Source organism: Lepisma saccharinum, chromosome 5 (assembly GCF_977018435.1).
Source record: "Lepisma saccharinum chromosome 5, izLepSacc3.1, whole genome shotgun sequence".
Lineage (NCBI taxonomy): Eukaryota > Metazoa > Arthropoda > Insecta > Zygentoma > Lepismatidae > Lepisma > Lepisma saccharinum.
The window spans coordinates 12,166,016-12,187,479 of NC_139233.1; positions in this window are offsets into that span (position 1 = coordinate 12,166,016).

Below are 21,464 nucleotides of genomic sequence, written 5' to 3' on the forward strand. Positions count from 1 at the left end.
CAAAATTTGGGTTTTGTCCAATATTGCATACTGTTTTATTATAATTTTTCTTTTCTTCAATCAGAATAATTAGCTTATCACACTAAACGCATCAACATGTTTATTTTAAAATGAATATAGATAGACACAAAGGACCCATATAATATAGAGACGACATATAGCAGTATATAGGCTAATATACACACAAGAAAATCATTACACAATACATATTTTTCAGTTCTGTTTAGCACACTTTCTTCTGTAAGCTTTCCTAACTTTCTTGTGATTTTCTTCTGGCGTTTTTCTGTACAATGCCCAACAGTAGTCAGCCATCATGCTAACACTCCAATGTCCTTGATACCTTTTCTTCATACCCCTCATGTCCTGATGGAACAGTTCGCCTTGTTCCTCACTTAATTCACAGAGACTTTGTGGAAAGTTATCAAGGTGTGAATTCAAAGAATGTAATTTGAGATTCATGTTACAACCCAGCTCTTGAAATTTAAGTAACATATTCTCAACAACTTCTGTGTAATCAGGAATTTTGTGGTTCCCCAAGAAGTTCAACACTACACTTTTAAATGCTATCGAAGCATCTCTTTCACCTACAGTCATTGTTTCCTCGAAGTCTTTATCATTCATTAATTTCCTAATGTCTGGTCCAACAAAAACACCTTCTTTCACTTTACGACAGGGATGGAAATTTGTTGCATATGAACTGAAACATTGTCCTTCCTTGTTAAGTGCCTTCACAAATTGTTTAATCAGCCCTAATTTAATATGAAGTGGGGAAAGTACAACTTTCTCAGGACTGACTAAATGTTGTTGTACGATGTTCTTTGAACCCGGGTTCAACGTTTTCCGTATTGGCCATTCTTTTCTTTCCCAGTGGTAATTTCGTGCCCTACTATCCCACTCACAGATGTAACATGCATTTGAGGTATATTAACCTTGCAGTCCAAGTAAAATGCTCAAAACTTTAAGTTCACCACACACCAACCAACCATGGTTCTCATATGTAATTTTATTAAGAACAAGTTGCATATTGCTGTAAGTTTCTTTTAGTGACACAGAATGAGCAATAGGAACTGAGGGTGAACTTATTTCCATTATGTAACAGAACAAATTTTAAACTTGTTTTATTCGAGTCAATGAATAGCCTCCAATCAGTTGAAAGACAAGGAAAATTTAACTTAGTCAGCAAACCGGACACATCACAACAAACACGAGAGAATCTTGTTTCGAGAAATAAGGCACAAACTCTTTTTCTCGGTGTCTGTACCAGGAAAATGTTGTTCCACAAGCCAGCAATTTATTTTCGTTAAGTCTGGAACCAAGAAGCTCAGCTTATTCTTTAGATAAATTTAGGTCTCTAACTAAATCATTGAGTTCGCTTTGAGTGAACGGTATAGGGTCACGAGATCCATGAGGTGGGTCATAAATGTCATCTTAGTAGATGGTATCCGCGCCAAGGCCTGCCCTCGGGCGATTAATATTCGCAATTTATTTGCACGTATTTAGAACGCATTTGCACGGGTGTTAATTAATTTGCACGTACTTAGAACTAATTAGCATGTACTTAGAATACTTTACATTTATGTATTTGCTTATTTATAACTTTTATGAATATATAATTATTTATTTTATGAAAAATATGTATATAGAAGGTAATTAGAGGTACTAAACGCTATGCATATGGTTTTATATTCATTACTGCAAAGTATGTAATGTATCAAAAGATAATATTAGTGTTTATAATATTGAAAATAAGAGTTTATGGTTTATGAACCGCTATGAAGGGTGGTAATGGGTGTAGGTACAGGTCCAATTGCGATTTGGGACGGTCCCGGTACTCGAACCCGCGATATGCAACGGTAATAAATGGTTAGGTCTATAGTGTATACAACGTATGTAATAATTTCATTATGTTATGAAAGACGGTGGTCTCAGACGCTAGACAGAATACGGTCTTTGAATCTGAGCTCCGCTCTGAGGGTAGACGAGAAAGGAATTTGGGAGATGAGCAGTCAAGGTCAAATGACGTCAGAACAAAGAAAGAACCCGATTGACCAATCAGAGAACGCGTCGGTAGATTTTCAGAACCGGTTTTTTTTCCAAGGTCAACTATAACGCAAGAACAGGGGAAAGCTATGCAATACTGTAGGGCAGGGGAGGGATTGAACCAGACAACAAAGGATGTCTGGAATGCGCAGCAAGGGTCAATTTTTTGAAACTGTGCTTCGCTTGCATGCTAGAACATGTTTCTGTCTAAGTAGGCCAAGGTTGCCCAGTACACAAGAAAAAAAGGATTTTTGGATACCCAATTAGATTGGAGCGAGAATTTTACTTTGAACAAGGAGAACAAAGCGTAAGGGTTTTATATCTGTACTAGAAAGAAGGGAGAGCTATCAGGGACTGGGCCTACAGTTTTTACTATTTGCTTTTATCACGGGATATCGAACCTAGGACCTTTTGATTATTTATTTAGGTAGTAAATTTATGTTACTGTGTGCTATTTAACATAATATTGAACTTATTTTTACCAAACTTTGACTTTATGTCAAATCTTTTACAACTTTATGTTAATTTTTTACCAAAATAACACTATTTGAACTATTCAAGCAACATTTTTTATTAAATTTTGGACTCACAAAAACATTTTTCAACTTTTAACTTATTATTTTACAACTTTATGTTAATTTTTTACCAAAATAACACTATTTGTACTATTCAGGCAACATTTTTTATTAAATTTTGGACTCACAAAGACATTTTTTTTTACCAAACTTTGACTTTATGTCAAACATTTTCCCAACTTATCCTTATTTTTATCAAAATAATACAATTCAATCTGTTCAGGAAAGACTTTTAGTTATATTTTCGACACACAAAGTGTGTGATCTCAACTTCTATCTGTTTATTTCACAAGTTTAGGCTTATTATTACCAAAATAATACAATTCAATCTGTTCAGGAAAGACTTTGTTGCATTTTCGACACACAAAGTGTGTGTTCTCAACTTCTATCTGTTTATTTTACAAGTTTAGGCTTATTATTACTCAAATAACACAATTTAATCTGTTCAGGAAAGATTTTTAGTTACATTTTCGACACACAAAGGGTGTGTTTTCAACTTTTATCTGTTTATTTTACAAGTTTAGGCTTAATATTACTCAAATAACACAATTTAATCTAGTCAGGAAGGATTTGTTATTATATTTTGGGTGCACAAAGATATGTTTTCAACTTTTATTTGTTTATTTCACAAGTTTAGCCTAATATTTACTCAAATAACACGATTTGAACGTGTTTTTTTATTACATTTTGGACACACACGCACTCACACACACACAAATCCACACACACACACACACACACACACACACACACAGAGAGAGAGAGAGAGAGAGAGAGAGAGAGAGAGAGAGATTTTTTCCAAGTTTACAGGATTATTCTCTAGTTTACTCAAATAACACAATTTAGATGTGTTTTGAATTATATTTTGTACACATGAAGTGTGTTTCGTCAAGTTTTACCCTTTTATTTTACAAGTTTAGGCTTAATATTACTCAAATAACACAATTTAATCCAGTCAGGAAGGATTTGTTATTATATTTTGGATGCACAAAGAGATGTTTTCAACTTTTTTACTGATTTTTTGCAGGGTATGTATTAATTTTTATTTTTTTTGTTTTGTATCATATATACATTTACAAATTTTTAACTTAAGAGTTTAGTATTTATTTAAATCTTTTCAAAAACACTAAAAAAAGTACTTTTAGCTAAAATGTAAGCCACAGAATATATTATTATTATTATTATTATTATTATTATTATTACTATTATTATTATTATTATTATTAGGGTTTACTGATTTCCACTATGCTATTTTTGGTTCTGTATTTCTATATGTATTTATTTAGGTCAGATTACGCCTGCTACGTAGGAAAGTTTGTTTATTTTATAGTTTGCTGAGTATTTTGTTACTCTTATACTAGGTAAAGTTTCCTAAATATATCAGGTAGGGCTCCATCCATATACTTTTGTTTTTTTTGCTGTTTGGAGATGATGTGATCAGCATCACTCTCCATCTGCTTTTTATTTTATGTACCCAATATTATTTTGAGGCTTAGTGAATTCTAGAGCCTATTTATGCAGGAGAGAGGGCTTGAAAATTTTGATCTCAGATAACCCACAACTATTTGTCAGAGTATTTTAAAGGATATTTTATATTTATTATGTGCCACTAGAATATCAAACTTGCTTATTTTTTATGTCTGTAACGCTGTTATTGTATTTCTAGCTAAGGCTTACTGAATAAAGTACACGAAATGTTTATCATTTCGACTATTTACCTTTATACGAGGCCAAATTTTTAGTGTAACGAAAATTATTGTGTGTCTATAAAGACTGAAATTCCTTTACCGAGGGGTCCATAACTGGACGCTTACCAACATTGTTCTTTTTTTTTTTTTAAAAAAAAAAACAACCATTTATCAATATATTGACAATTCACAGGACAAGACGAAGTTCACAGACGACTGACTATATGGACCATAGGTCGGTCCACTTGCTAAACTTTTTTCTATGCTAGAAGAATAATTTATTGCCTTTTTCAAGGTATTTTTGAAGTATTACTGGTTTTTTGGGTGCATCAACACTTGGGTTATTTCCATTTGGTTTATTATACGAGGCTATAATCACTATCTGAACACTGAAATCCTCTGATTAAAACTAAAAGCTTAGGCTGTAACTAGGGACTTAGTATGTATATCGACAATTTATAGGACAACACGAACCTTACAAAGGATTATAGGTGACGTAGGACCACACACCAGAGCTTTGTTAATCTGCAAGAAGCACTTACAGCTAATATTACGAGGAAATGAGGTTGATTTTTACTGTTTTACAAGAATGCTATCTTTTATACACCCAATATTTGCTTTTCCAAGTAACTATTTGTACCAGAAGCACTTACAGGCCAACTCTAACTAGACTTCGACTTATTCTATATCAGGTGCTAAATTTATAAAGAACTATGATTGTGTATATTTCTGAGGAAGTACGCAAAAGCAGATTACCCGATTAAAGTATCTGAAAAACTGATTTTTCTATGTAAGTATATTTTTATTGACTGGATTATTTAACAGATCAAACAGGAAGACTGCAAAATTCATTAAATGTAGTTCTATAGTATAGGTGGTTTCAGAGATATAAAAAGAACAAATATAAGATTTCGCTTTTTTTGCTTCTGAGGCTAATTGCGACGCTAAGGGTAAATGGCGAGGAAATGTAACGGAGGAGAAACAGTCCCAAAAGTTATGGGCTGCATGTAAGTTAATACCACAGAGATATTACAGTAGGTGTAGGTTCTACCACCAGAACTTTTCTATTATAATAATACTGGTTATGCTGTACTGTTAGCTAAAGATGCTGATATTTGAGAAACTTAAAAGGTTATTTGCAAAATTTTAGATAAATAATAATCTGTTAGACTGTAAACATATTTTATATCCATTCTGCAAAAGATCCGATGACAAAATTTAAAAATTGTTATCGCCCAGACAGGGACTCGAACCCTGGACAGATAGGTTAAAACCCTAATGCTATACCAACTAAGCTATCTGGGCACAAGGTATTTTTTTCTTGAAAAGTTAGTTATGTTAAGAAATATATTGAAACACTTGAGAACACTCTTGGTCTGGTTCGACAGAGAAGGAGACAACATTTCCAAATTTTTACAGACTGGGTGTATTTTTCCACTATAGAGGCCTTCACTATATGTAATTCGAAACGCTAAAGTTCAGCTAGCTTCCAAAATTGAGGTAAAGATTGTGTTTGGTGAGATTAACAAGTTACAATTATATCCAGTTACGGACAAATAAAGCTAAAACTCTCAGATTTACTGTACTAGCCAAGTTTTAGTAACATTTTCCTTCACTATAGTACTAATACCAAAGAAATAGGTATATTTTATTTATAATTTGACAAAATGTACTAGTATTTAATTCACAAAGTTAGGTAAAAAGCAGTATTTTTTAAAAATATTGTTACTGCCTTCAAATTTTATGTTATTTAGCCACTAACAACTGGTTTACACTGTTTGGCATACTTTAAATAGGAAAAGAAGGAATTATTTGTTTAGTATTTTACTACTTTATATTTATTTAAGAAAACAATTATACAGTTTAACTTAATTTTAACAAATTGTTACTAATTTATATATCAAAGTTATGTTATTTAGAGTGTATGAAGGCGTATAAAGTTAATATTTGTACTTATCAGTTCAACTAACAATTATATTTTACACACAAAAGATAATGTTTACAGTTAAATTACTTGAATCAGAGAATAATATTTTACAGTAATTGATTCATTCAGCACTAGTCAGTACTTTTATGCATCAGAAAGTTTTTTTTAATTTTCGATTACGCATGCTATTTTGGGCTATTCTTAAAATGTATTTCTAAGGCAAACTGGTTTAATTTTCTGCTTATAATGCAAAGTTGACATAGTTTTCGCACAATGCATTGTACATTTGTTATATCCTCTACTTACAATCCAAATATTATGCTTATTTAATGTATAACTAACTAACTCTCTAGCCTTTTTAAACCTGAATGTTCATGGCTGCAGCAACACATGCCTTTCATCTGTCCCTGTCCTGAACAAGATCTATATACTCCTTTCCTTCCCTACCAATTTCCTTTAGGTTCATCTCTACATTATCCCTCCATCTTTGTTTTGGTCTTCCTATTGGTCTTTTACCATCAGGTTTCCCAACAAGAATTCTGTATATTCTCCTTTCCTCTCCCATTTGTACCACATGATCTACACACCTAAGTCTTCTTGATTTAATCATTCTAATAATATCTTTACATGAATACAAATTATGTACTTCTAAATTATGTAACCTTCTCCACTCATCTGTCTCCTCATCTGTTTTAGGCCCAAATATTTTCCTAAGGATCTTATTTTCAAATACTCTCAATTTATGTTCCTTTTTCAATGTAAGGGGGACCAAGTTTATTTACTGTATTTAACTTTTATTTTTTGTAATTAACAAAATTAAAAGCTTATACTGTAGTTATTATATCTTTTTCTATCAGCTTATTTTGAAATTAATATTATTACTTATAGTCTTTGATTTATAACTATATTGCTTTTTTATCAATTTATCTAAGAGTACACGCAGACAAACATATGTGTACACACTTTTATGTACATAGATATGCCTTTTTTCAATATTTTAGTATGAAGATTGCACTTTAGCTATTCAAGCAAGGGTAGGAAAGGTAGGAAAGGTAGGATTTCTGATAATTTGTTGCAGGATTTTGTTGTCCAAGTATAGATGAGAACTGAGCTGGGAGACTGTTTTGAACCTTTTCATGAGAGTTTACATGTGAACTGTATGCAAATTGAGCACTATTGACTGTGCATGCTTCTAAGTTTTGCTATTATTTCACATCAACTCTGTAAGACTGTAGACAGTTTTCCGATTTCAAGTAGTTTTTATTGATTGTATTTGTATATGTTTTGGGAACTTAACAGTTTTATGTTATGAGGCAGTTTATTGTAGAATATTTTTACCTGATGGTATGATATATTGAGTGTCTGCTGTTTTACTTGTAATTATTTTCCTTCTTGTGTTGTGTATTTGACTATATTTTGTCCAATTTCGTAGTATTTAGAATAATTGTTATTGACTTGTAGATGTAGGGAGTAATAATCCTTTGCAAGATGCCCTATACTTTAGTCTGAACATTATTCTTAGTGTTCACTTTTGAAGCCTTAGTATTCTGGTAGTATTATTAATGTAGAGGTAAATTAGGCTGAAATGTAGGCATTTTTCTGATAAATTATACTCACTTAGTTGTTTCAGCAGGTAGAAGTTGCATGATGGTTTACTGCTGATGATGTTAATTTGCTCTTCTTATGTACTACGTATGATGTAGCTTACTTGAGTAATTGAAATTTTCTACTGAAAAAAGCATTGCTTGTCTGTTTTATTCCTATGTTGTTGAGTTTGTCCATAAGCAAGCCATGTTTTTATTCTATTCTATGCCTTGGAAGAATCTAGATATATTGTGTTTGCAGTTTTATGTTTCTCTAAGGTTTCAGCTATGTAGTTTTTTAAACTGTGCTGTGGGTGTGACTATTGATTTCTCTTTCTGGATGCCATGTTGGTTTCTGTGTATTCCTCTTGCTGCTTGAATTTGACTTAGGTTGTTTGCTTTTTTCTTAGATCTTTATTTGTTTATTTGTTCAGTATTTTTTAATTTTTTAATATTCTTTTATATAAAAAATTCAAAGTACCTTGTTAAAGTCAAAGTGTGTTAAAATTCAATTTTTCAAAGTTAAAGTTTTAAAAATACAATTTTCTAAAATTAAAAGTTATAATAGTATATTTTTGTTAGTAGAAGTTTTTATACTAGGGTAAATTATTTTGTTGTAAAACTTGTTAGTTAATGTAAAATTAAAGTAATTAAAATTCAATTTTTCAAAGTTAAAGTTTTAAAAATACAATTTTCTAAAATTAAAAGTTATAATAGTACATTTTTGTTAGTAGAAGTTTTTATGCTAGAGTACATTATTTTGTTGTTAAAGTAAAATATGTTAGTTAATGTAAAATTAAAGTAATTAAAATTCAAAAAATAAAAAAAATACTGAACAAATAAACAAATAAAGATCTAAGAAAAAAGCAAACAACCTAAGTCAAATTCAAGCAGCAAGAGGAATACACAGAAACCAACATAGCATCCAGAAAGAGAAATCAATAGTCACACCCACAGCACAGTTTAAAAAACTACATAGCTGAAACCTTAGAGAAACATAAAACTGCAAACACAAGATTCTTCCAAGGCATAGAATAGAATAAAAACATGGCTTGCTTATGGACAAACTCAACAACATAGGAATAAAACAGACAAGCAATCCTTTTTTCAGTAGAAAATTTCAATTACTCAAGTAAGCTACATCATACGTAGTACATAAGAAGAGCAAATTAACATCATCAGCAGTAAACCATCATGCAACTCCTACCTGCTCCAATCTAATTGGGTATCCAAAAATCCTTTTTTTCTTGTGTACTGGGCAACCTTGACCTACTTAGACAGAAACATGTTCTAGCATGCAAGCGACGCACAGTTTCAAAAAATTGACCCTTGCTGCGCATTCCAGACATCCTTTGTTGTCTGGTTCAATCCCTCCCCTGCCCTACAGTATTGCATAGCTTTCCCCTGTTCTTGCGTTATAGTTGACCTTGGAAAAAAAACCGGTTCTGAAAATCTACCGACGCGTTCTCTGATTGGTCAATCGGGTTCTTTCTTTGTTCTGACGTTCTGACGTCATTTGACCTTGACCACTCATCTCCCAAATTCGTTTCTCGTCTACCCTCAGAGCGGAGCTCAGATTCAAAGACCGTATTCTGTCTAGCGTCTGAGACCACCGTCTTTCATAACATAATGAAATTATTATTACATACGTTGTATACACTATAGACCTAACCATTTATTACCGTTGCATATCGCGGGTTCGAGTACCGGGACCGTCCCAAATCGCAATTGGACCTGTACCTACACCCATTACCACCCTTCATAGCGGTTCATAAACCATAAACTCTTATTTTCAATATTATAAACATTAATATTATCGTTTGATACATTACATACTTTGCAGTAATGAATATAAAACCATATGCATAGCGTTTAGTACCTCTAATTACCTTCTATATACATATTTTTCATAAAATAAATAATTATATATTCATAAAAGTTATAAATAAGCAAATACATAAATGTAAAGTATTCTAAGTACATGCTAATTAGTTCTAAGTACGTGCAAATTAATTAACACCCGTGCAAATGCGTTCTAAATACGTGCAAATAAATTGCGAATATTAATCGCCCGAGGGCAGGCCTTGGCGCGGATACCATCTACTCATCTTCCATTTCACTTCCTTCCACTGAATCACTTAATGAACCAGGATCACTTACACACTCAAGACTTGATGGAGGTGTCGGTACAGGCAAGTCTGGACCGTGCAACACAGGTCTCATTGCAGAGGGAATATTGGGATACACTATCCTCTTCTTGTTTCTAATATTTCGACCTACAATTTCACAGGAACAGAAGGAACAATCATTGCTGTGATCCTGAGGCTCCCTCCACACCATGGGTATTGCAAATGGCATAGATGGCCGCTTTCCCTTGCTCCAGTTTCGTAAAGATTCCATACGTGATCTACGTACGTTGTGTGGGGCCCACGATTTATCTTGATCTCCTAGTTTCATTTTAAAGTATGCGTAATATGCTCTTCTTACAAAATCTGTAATTTCCTGTCTCTGTACCCGGGGAACAAATTCACCGCAGATGTAGCAAAACACATCTGGGCTATTCAGACAACCACGAGATGCCATGGCCACACCACATTAATGTACATCACTGAACAATCAAATGTTAATGTAGATCAACGTATCTTACATAGCATGGAAAATTAGGACTGTTGACCGTTACATATAAAGTTAATTTCAAATGATATATCAATGTCTTATATAGTATTATTTTCAGCATTTAGGCAAGAAACATATTAATTAATTTAAATAAAACAAAACTTCTCTGTATTTAAAGCTTATTCGTCTTTATTACGTGTTGAATAATTTTGAAACGTACCAGTGACATCTAGTGACAATCACTTAAGTTGCACTGAAACGTGCATACCACAACCAACATATATAAATCGTGAATTGTAAAAAAATCTTGCGTGATGTGAGAAAACTAATGCCAGTTTCAGCATCAGCAAGTTCAAATACATGTAAAACACCCAAAATTATAAAAACAACAGAACCCACGCGGCTCTGTGTTATTAATCTCCTGGAGAGCGTCAAATTCAGATTAGGTAGGTAACACAAGTCACAGTAGAATCCAAAGCCGATTTGAAATGGACTTCCAAGTTAACAACTCCTTGCCGCTGAAGACATGACAGTTCCGACTGAGTCTGGTGTTAAGTCGAAAACAAGTAATGCGTATCCCTGGTGGTATTCCTCACGCGATATATTGTTTTCTTCATTCATATAGTGTATCCCCTTTCCAGAGAATAACGTGTGAAATGCTGTTATGTACTTGTTGTTTTCAAATTCTGGTTGAAATTGTTTGCCTGGAATTTGGTCTCCATCAACATATGAAGTAAAGAAGTTGTGATTGAAATGTTGGAAATTGAACGGGTTTGTAGACAGGGTGTCATTGAATGCGTCATTTTAACAAATCCCACAACTATTCGTTTCGGGAGAGGTCCGAGTGTCAGATTATCAATTGTTTTTTAAACATATTTCCGAAGAGTTATAAAGCTTTTAGTTGTACTCTTGTGAAAGGGTATTTTGCTGTATGTTTTTGCAATATGCGACTGTGACTAAGTTTGATAGATGAACTGACCGATACTTCTGACATATAGCGTGCCATCCAGGATTTCCATTTTCCCTTCACCACCATCTAAGCCCATCAAGGAGAAAGTATTTTTCGAAGGTATCAGTTTTATTCGCATTTCCACTCCATTGATCAACATTTTTCTTGATTGAAAATATCAGAATGCAAGTAAAGTTAAAAAAAAAACAATCGAATGTTTACTCTCTTACGATAGTTGGTTACGTTTTGTAAAACCTTTGTAGTCTTTCAACAGCGCCTGCTGTGTCCTTGTACAGTCAACGGCAAAGATAATAGTAGGCCAAATTGACCATCTCTATTTTCATTACTTTTTTCCTACATCCTATGTTGTTCAAACGAAAGGAATTACGAGGTGTGGCTAGAAAAAAAAACGGATTTATGTTGCTGTCGACAAACGGCAAGCGCCTCAAGGTCAAGCGGTGCATCAGTGCATAACGTGATATCCTGCCTATCGACTGTGTGATTACCCAGTGTGCGCGGCGCTCAGTTCCGCTGTACCTTGTGGACGAAGTGAACCGTACACCTATGCTCCGTCGGAAAAATGTTAAGTGCGAAAGTGGAACAGCGTATCAATGTGAAGTTTCTTATGAAACTCCGCCACAGAAACTTATGGTTTGTTGAAGGAAATGTACGGAGATGATTGTTTATCACGCACGCAAGTGTTTGAGTTGTTTCAAAGGTTTAAAGGTGGACGAGAAGTGATCGCGGAAGACTCGCGTCCTGGATGGCCTTGCACGTCAAAAACTGAATCAAACCTTGCAAATGTCTGTGAATTATGCCACCTCCAGAAATCTAGACATTCCCCCTTTTATTTTAAATTTCAATCTGAGTCCTCTCTCGCAGTGACCATGGCCATACACCACAACACTTGCATTAATACCCACACATAAGCAGACATACACATATCCTATTAATTACACACACACGCCCAGAGTTAGTTAGGATTATAATCTAAAGGTTTAGTGGTATATTGACACACCTCCGTGGTAAGGAGTACAATGGTTGGATCAAGTGAACTAGTTTGAGAATGGCCATATTTGTACGCCTTCCCTTATATTGCCATCTACACTATATAATCTGAGGGATTCATATCAATAAGCATAAGCATAATGTCTTAAATGTATTGAACACTAAAGAACTCAAGGGGTCCTTGTAATCATCATAATAACCACGCCTTAGAGGCCTTTATGTATTAATCCCTGTATTACACCTTTTATTTTATTCTTTACTTATTTTGTTGCTTATTAAATCATAAAACCCAACAGTTTGCTTTATCTGTTATCCCCATGACTATAAAAAGCATATTAAACCACAGTGACTGTTAGTAAGGTAATAGACAAAAGATCTATTCTAATATTAATCACTAAGAATGCCAGGAGCAGTCGTGCCAATGAAGAAGGAGGCACTCCTACCATCACAGTAGAAAGGGACATTTGGAACAATCATATTTAATGTAAGTATCCCTTAACACATACAAACACCCCCATCCCTTTCGTCTTTCCATTAAGGAACACTTCTCACACAGATACATTCCCCTCTCAACATTGTAATAAAGAAAAGTCACTACCTTTATAACTTTATGCACCAAGATAGGTAAGGCTAGTCCGTAGGCATACCAGAGAAAGCTATGTCTCCTACTCTTCCCGTGAACTCCGTATATGGATAAGCTAGGTAGAGTAGAGTGACCAGCCGACGATCCTCACCACACAGGTAATTGCCCCTGTGTGTCTCTGTTTCACCCCAGGACGTGACAATTGATTCTACACCCGTGGGATTATGTACGTTAATTGGGTACCCGAAGGTCATACTGTCAACCAACATTATTACAATACGATGCTGACGACCCTTTGTGAGCGACTAAGAAGACGACGTCCCGATTTGTGGAAAAGCAAGTTATGGATTCTTCACCCAATGTTCCTGCCCACACGGCATTGTCAGTCAAGACTTTTTTAGCTAAGTATGGGATCCCAGTGTTAGACCATCCACCTTATTCGCCAGATCTCGCTCTGTGCGACATTTTTTATTCCCAAAGGTCAAATCAGCACTGAAAGGAACCCGATTTACGACCGTAGAATCTGTGAAAACAAAAGCGACGGAGGAAATTAACATGGTTTCAGAGAATGATTTCCATCACTGCCACCAGCAAGGGAAGATTCGTATTGAGCAGTGTATCGATAGGGCAGGGGAGTTCTTTGAAGGGGATAATATTCGTATTGTACAAAATAACCAATACAAGATTTTGTAGCAACACTACTGGTTTTTTCTAGCCACACCTCGTATGTTGATTTGAAGCAGGTATTATCCTCTGCATATTTGACGCTTTTATATCAATTCATTATCATTACATTGAGTAAAGAAGACCGAATGAAAATGGCCATGGAGAATTCGCCTACTTCTTCTTTTGCTGTTGGGTGTACCATAATGCAGTCTTTAGATGAGATATTTTTGCTTATATTCCGTAGTTCAGTATTGGGTTCATGTGAGATGGAAACGACATCAGTTTGTTATTCAAGTAGATTTGTACTTCGCTGAACATTGCATTGAGAAAATTATTGACGGCCATTTTTTTAAATCTGTGAATGGCAATGACAAACAATTCCCCTTTTGCTATTTTCCGTTGTATGTGCAACATTGTGTGCGTCAAATCCACATATTCGTCACCATGTCCAGGTATTATATTTATTTATTTATTTATTTATTCCTTGTTTTGGATGGCGAAGTTAAGGCACAAGCCTTTTCTTCCACTTAACCATCTCTACATTACATTTTATAAATTGATTTTTATAGCTAATTGTATGATAAATATATAAAAAACTAAATATTTAAGATACCAAGAAATGAAATCTATAAAAAACTAAGAACATTGAGATACCAAAAAAAGAAAAACACAAGAAAAAATAAAAGAGAAAGACGCAAAAAACATAAAAAATAAAGACAAAAATACATACACACTAAGTAAAAAGAAATACACGTAAAACATAAACACACACGCAACAAACATAGTCAAATTACAGAAAAAGTCGGTGGGTGTTGGTCCTACCAGTTTACACGAAGGTTTAATTTTATTTTATTTCCCTGTTTTCAGTTCTGGAAAGTTGACTCCAGAAGATGATTTGTTAATTTTGATTTGAATTGGAGAAGAGAAGAAGAGTTTCTTATGTCGTTGGGGAGGTCGTTCCACGCTCTGGTAGCAGTGACCGTTAAGGAATTTCCATAAAACGTTGTCTTGTGGGAGGGGATGGCCAGCAGAGAGTTGTCTCTCGAACGGGTGGCAAAGGTGTGTGCTGAACTTAGGGGTTGAAATCGAGAAAGTAGGTAGGACGGCTCTCGTGAGTTTACTATTTTGTAGAGCGCTGTAAGAGCGTGGAAGCGGCGGCGAGTGGAAAGGTCGAACCAGCCTAGGTCCTTGAAAGCCGGGGTCAGGTGGTCAAAATATTTAATATTATAAATGTAGCGCACACATGCATTTTGTATTCGCTGTAGACGTCTTGCTAGTTCACCGTTGAGGTCAATATATGTCAAGTCACAGTAGTCTATATGAGACAGAACTAACGACTCCACGAGTGTTTTTTTTACTTCTTGTGGTAAAATATTTTTAAGGCGGTACAGCGAGTGTAATGCTGCGTAGGATTTTTTACATATGGCCTTCACATGGTCACTCCAAGTGAGGTTTTCGTCCACAACGACTCCCAGGTCTTTGACCGAAAGCGACAACAAAATGGGGTTTCCTTCGACAAGAATGTCGGGGATGGAGGACTTCTCTGTTGTGGAAATGAGCTGACGTGAGCCAATTAAGATACATTTCGTTTTCTCAGCATTTACTCGCAGACCGTTTGCCTGAGACCACTTGCAGACGTTCATAATATCATCGTTTAGGGCTTTGATGGCCATATTGATGCTTGTTTTAGGGAACGACAAATAACATTGGACGTCATCAGCGTACAGATGGTAATTAGTCGATTGAAAGTTTCCAGATATATCATTTACGTACATGGAGAACAGCAGCGGAGACAGGACGCTACCTTGGGGTACACCGCAATTCGTCGGCAGCCACGACGACTTATTGTCAGAAAGGAATGTGCGTTGCTGTCTGGCTGCTAAATATGAGCGAGCCCAGTCAAGAGCGGGTTGGGAAAAGTTGAAATAAGATGACAATTTTGCCAGAAGGATATCGTGGTCTACGGTTTGGAAGGCTTTGCTGTAATCGAGGAGAACTAGCATTGTCAAATGTCTCTTATCCATCGCCGACCTTACATCATCCACCACTTTAATGAGCGCTGTGCTGGTGCTGTGATGTGGGCGGAAACCGGACTGGAAGGGGTTTAACAATTTTTTCGATTGCACATAGTTAAAAATTTGCTCGTGAACGATGTTTTCAAATACTTTTGACAAAGTTGGGAGAATACTGATCGGTCGAAAATCTTCAGCTCTTACTGGGTTGGTGATTTTAGCCAGGGGGCGTATGTGAGCGAGTTTCCAAATGCTTGGGAATGTGCCAGTGTACAGGGATGTGTTGAAAATATCTGCAATTGCGGGTGAGATGTGGGTAGCGATATACTTTAACATGTTAATAGAAATTTCGTCTGCTCCGGTTGCATTGGATTTGATTTTATTAATTGTAGTTTGGACCTTTTCATGCGTTATAAAAGAGAAATCGAAACTATTGTTGTTGTTGCTTTTATGAACACTTATGGAGTCGATTGTACGTTTCTTAATTTCAGGATTTATACCTGATACGTTTTGGAAGTGGCCATTTAGTTCTTCTGTGGAGATGCCAACAATTTCATTGGGGGCATTACTCGTATCTGCCAGAGAACTAACTGGTTTGAATCGGATTGTTTGGTGTTCTAATATGCTTGTGCATCCTATGGCACAGTTGTTCTTCCCCAACAAGGATGTAATTTTTCAAGATGATATTGCGCCTATTCTCACTGCCAGAGCTGTCCAGTCTTCGTTTACGGAACTTTCAAGATAAGTTTGTAATGACCCCGCGAGATCATACTTATTAGTAACTCTAATGTTTATTTACTCTGTGTAATATGAAACCATTGTTATTATGGTCAAAGTTATTTTATTTTACTTGTTCAATGTTACAAGTGTTAATAACTGCTTTCATAATTGTGTCATATTCTGTTTATCAGTTGTAATTTCTTATGATCCTGTTAATAAAACACTGCGTGGTCACAAAGAATTTGTAATAATTATCTTATAATTGTATATTAACGTTTAGCACAAGTTTAATATTATAATATGTATTAATCGTTTTTACCTTAAGCACGTAGTTCAATTTCCTACCGTAGAGATGGCCTTACCTGCTCTAGCACGGTTCCACGTAGTTCGCGTGAACGTCGCTAGAGGCGCTACTCTGAACCGAGGCTATATAACCGGCCGCGGAGCAGCTTCAGTTCTGGTTGGTTGGTTGTAGTAAAAAAAAAAAATGAACGATCAGTGATCGGTTAGTTCGTATCAACTTTCCAGCCTGATCATTACCAGTGCGTAGTTAAAGATCGGTTAGTTCATTGAACTCTCCAGCCTAATTATTGCCTATTTTTGTGGGAGCAGAAAAAGGTTTATTATCCATTTTGCCTTGACTCATCTCACTCAACAGGTCGCTAGGTGCCGTGGCTTGCCGCGAGTTGATATTTTCCTGGAGATGAGGCCTTGCTCGAAAATGTTTATTATTCATTCAGTTCAGTTGGCTTGCAGGTCTGCTTACGATAAGATAGATCTCTCTTAAAAACTGACCTGGAAGAAAAGTTCACTCCGCCTGCAGGCGAGAGAGGTTGAACTCTGCTGACGGCCAAGAGAACCCACTCCACCTTCGCGTGCGAGAAGTCACCACTCCGCTTACGAGTGAGAGAGATTCCACTCCGGTTGTTGGCGAGAGAACGAACTCCACTTTAGGGTGAGAGGACCCACTTCCTAGGTTTCCTCCACTATCAACCAGTGGTACCCCGCCTGGGGATTGAGGCGTTGGGTTTCTAGGCAACCGCTCATAAGGTTTACCGTTGTGTACCCCGTTATCGTTGACGCAGGGAGTAAATGGAACGCTAATTGTAATTACAGGCATTGCCGTTTACAGTTTAAACCCCACCGAAAGGTGCTGGGCTTTATTAGGCCGTATGCGACAAGGTTCGGGTTGTAGCTTTGACTGTAAAAATACAGGTCAGTTAAAGTACGACGGTTATCGTGAGGGTAACCTTAATAGATGCCCTAGTTCCCCCAAAAGCAAACAGTTCCCTGTATTCCCTGTAAAAAGCCTGCAGCTACAGAAGTCGGCTCAAGTAAAGGACTGCACATACCTAACGTGTGTTGGAGCTACGGTTACTACTGCCGAGGGCAGCAGCAGCAGTGTTCTTGTTCGCAGTTTACGGAAGCCATTCTCCCCCCATTGTGTGGCAGTATATTGGCCCAGTGAGTGTAATATCCTACATGGGCGTGTGCTAAACTTACAGTTGCATAAGTGTATCGAGCTACAGTCATTAAACTTTCTCTAACTTTAGACAGTGTACTTTTTTCCAGAACCCTGAGTAAAATACAGTCTCACGCCACCGCTGGAGAAAAAGTTAGCAGGATGGGTAAAACTTTGCAGTGCGTTTGGTGCTTCTGAACGATTGTTGCCAAGCAGGTTGGTTTGCACCTCCGCAGACGTACTAGTGTAGGTGTAGGTGTAGTAGACACCCGGAGGACGTTGCAAGTCTCAACACCTTTCCTGCCCACCGAAATCTCCGAATCTTAACTACTATTGTACCTACTACTGTGATCGATTTTGAAGGGTCTAGTACGACGCAGATTTCCTCATCTCTGCATCACCTGCGTGATGTGCTACTGAATGAATGGTACAATATTACACTGGATATTATTCGGTGCTTATACGAGTCGATTGCACGACGAGTAAAAGCTGTCTTAAAGGCTAAAGGTGGAAACACTTTTTCAAGTGTTTCCATTAATCCACCCCTTGTATGTATTATATTTTCAAACAGTCAATTATGGCAATGGGTCAATACTTTTCAATACCTTTGAGACCTTGAAGTTTGGGAATAGGTACAGTGGGATCCATGAGTATTACCGTGTAAATTGTCCATGGCTATTTTAATTAATCTTACATCCCATGTGTATTTAAGCGATGCATTTTTATGTATGCTGGTGCAGAAGTTGTCAAGAACTTGTTTTGAGTTTTCTATTAATTCTTGAAGCTCTTATTGGGTCAAATAAAGTGCACGAATATGGTGATGGACAATTTACACGGTAATACTTATGGATCCCACTGTATCATCACTTTAGCACATTACCATTGTGAAAAGCTGCCCCCAGTCCCAATTTTGATTCCGGCTCTCTGTATTACTGCCTTGTAAAATCCTTTCAAATCTCTCCTTCCACCTCACCCAGGGTGCCAAGCGAGCAGATTATATTAGCGCCGGAATTACGAAAGGGGGGTTTCACATAATATTTATATTTTTTAGTCCCTGGTTCGTTACACATGTACAGCAAGTGAATAAATATTTGGTTTAAAATAGACAGTACTGAAGTTCTTGGAGTCAATTCGTTAAATCTGAACATTTATAGTAGGAGTATATGTGTTTATTACGTTGCTATTATTTACATATTTACAAAGTATTTCCATATGTGCATTTACATAATCAACCAATTTCCTTAATTCAAGCAATGGCGTACCTATGGCCTAACCATTGGTACTTTCATCAATACAGAGTTAGCCTAACTATCTCTGTGGCCTACCCTCGACTTAATTGATATTCCGACCAGTCTTGCGTTTCCTTACGCAGCATCCTTACTCAGCCCGCTAGGCTTTAGGATGCGACTCGCCAATATCTTATACAAATGCAAATCTTTTGCTAATTGGGAAGCTTGGGGATTTCAAACAGGGGTTGGCTTTACCAAATACTACATATATGTTCCATCATTAGTTTAGCCACCATAAGTAGACTAAACTTTCGAAGTAGGTTCCTTAGCCGAATGATACATTATATTTCAGCATCATTCTAGCCACCATAAGTGGACTAAACTCTCGAAGAAGGTTCTTTGGCCCAGTATTACATTTACTTCTCAATCATTCAGTCTAGTCACCCTAAGTGGACAAGACTTTCGAAGGTTCTTCGTGGTTGTGAAGGTAGTAAAAAACTGTTTTTTTCTAAAGCCCAACTGACCTTTTTTATAGTCGGGATTGGAGACCGTGGAAGTGGACCCCGTAGCACTGGAATTTTCCACTGCAACGGTCTATTGAAAGACAGCTCCCCCACTGGGAAGCTAAAACACAGGGGAATCTAATATCCCTTAAAATCACAATCCATTAAGCACATACACTCACATGCAATAATAACATAAAAGTACACTCATGGAAACATATTACTTAACCGTACACCTTGTAGCTGGCCAGCAATTAATTACAATATACAAAAACCAGTAATGGTCAATCCGACCATTACACCATTTATTTGGGAAAATGCCTCTTCTTCAAGATAAATTAAAAATTTTAACTACAGGTGCTAATGTTTCTACACTAGGTATATTAGTTTTTATTACAGAATTGGGAAGAAATTATGGTGAAAAAGAACCACTAGGTTTAATTTTCTCAACTGTTGCTGTAATATCAGTTACATCTATTGTAGGTATGGGTGTATGTATGTCACTGTCTTTCATCTCATACTCCCAAATCTGGCTATTATTTTTGTACTTAGATTCGAGATATTTTGCAAAGACGTTAGTAGCAGTTATGTCATCGTTGTAATTACATCATCATTATCAATATTATTCTATGAATTTTGCATGTTTTTTGCTTTGACTTGACTCTAGAACTACTTCCTGTCTTGTGTGTAACTAAGAAGTAATTATTCTTGTAATCTTCTTTCCTTTCTGTTATTTTTTCTTACATGCCGTTCTAAGTTTCACATACCTATACAAAAATACCAACTTCCCTGATTTTTTTTAAATATCTATCATAATAACTTCTCCTTTTATTTAGCAATGATTTTATTTCCTTGGTAGTTGATTATTATATTACTTTCTTTTTCCCCTATCCTTTCTATCAATTACTTTCTGCAGGTACTCGCATAGATTTTCTGTAAATATATTAACATCATCATGGTCCATGTTCATATCACTAATATCTAGTTTGTCATAAAATAATTCCAGGAAATTACCTTGACTAAATACACGGTATTCAGTACCAGCGTTGGTACTTTCTTTGCGTTCTTTAGATACAGCTCTCATTGCAACAAAACTTCAAGAGGGGAATTAAAATGGTTTACATTTGTTAGACAAATATGCTATCAATTTCAAGTACTCTATATTAATGATAAATGAATCTAATACATTATTTGTGGATTTACAATGGTACATTTATCTTTTAAAATTAAGTATCTCTAGTCATTCAAGACGTTTGCTACATTTTAATTGGGCAGATTGGTAAATTCTTATTGCATGGTGTCTACCAAGATAACAAATCCAAATTAGATGCTCCTTTTATTACATAAAATTCTTTGTGCAGCGTAGTACGAACTATTAGCCACGAACTGAAGCATGTTTAATTTGTCGTTCAGGTGTGCATAATTGAGTCAAACCTCCGACAAGAAAACTCAAATTTAGTTAATCACAAAGAGCAATGTAAACTACCCTGTTTTTTGACGTACATGTGTAAAGAAATCCGTAAAGGTTAAATTGATTTCAAGAGAGAGCATTTTCAGATAAAGAGTCTTAACCCAATTAAAATGGAAATCGTTGCAATCATGTTGCGTGTTAAGTAATAGCTAATTCGCCGGTATCCAAAATTAGAAAGAACATTCCAAACGCTTGATTATTCGATATAAAGCTTGTACAAATGTGTTTAAAGAATCCTACGAGTAGTTGAATTCATTAAGTGGATATGTCCTAGTCTGAATTTAAAATTTTATGACCACTATTTTTACTATTAATATTATTACGAGATTGTTGTTGTTACTTCTGATTGTTGAATTATAAGAATCTTGATAGATTGAGTTATGAATAAAAGCATGTTAAAGATATACCTTCGAACAGATGTCATTAAACCCT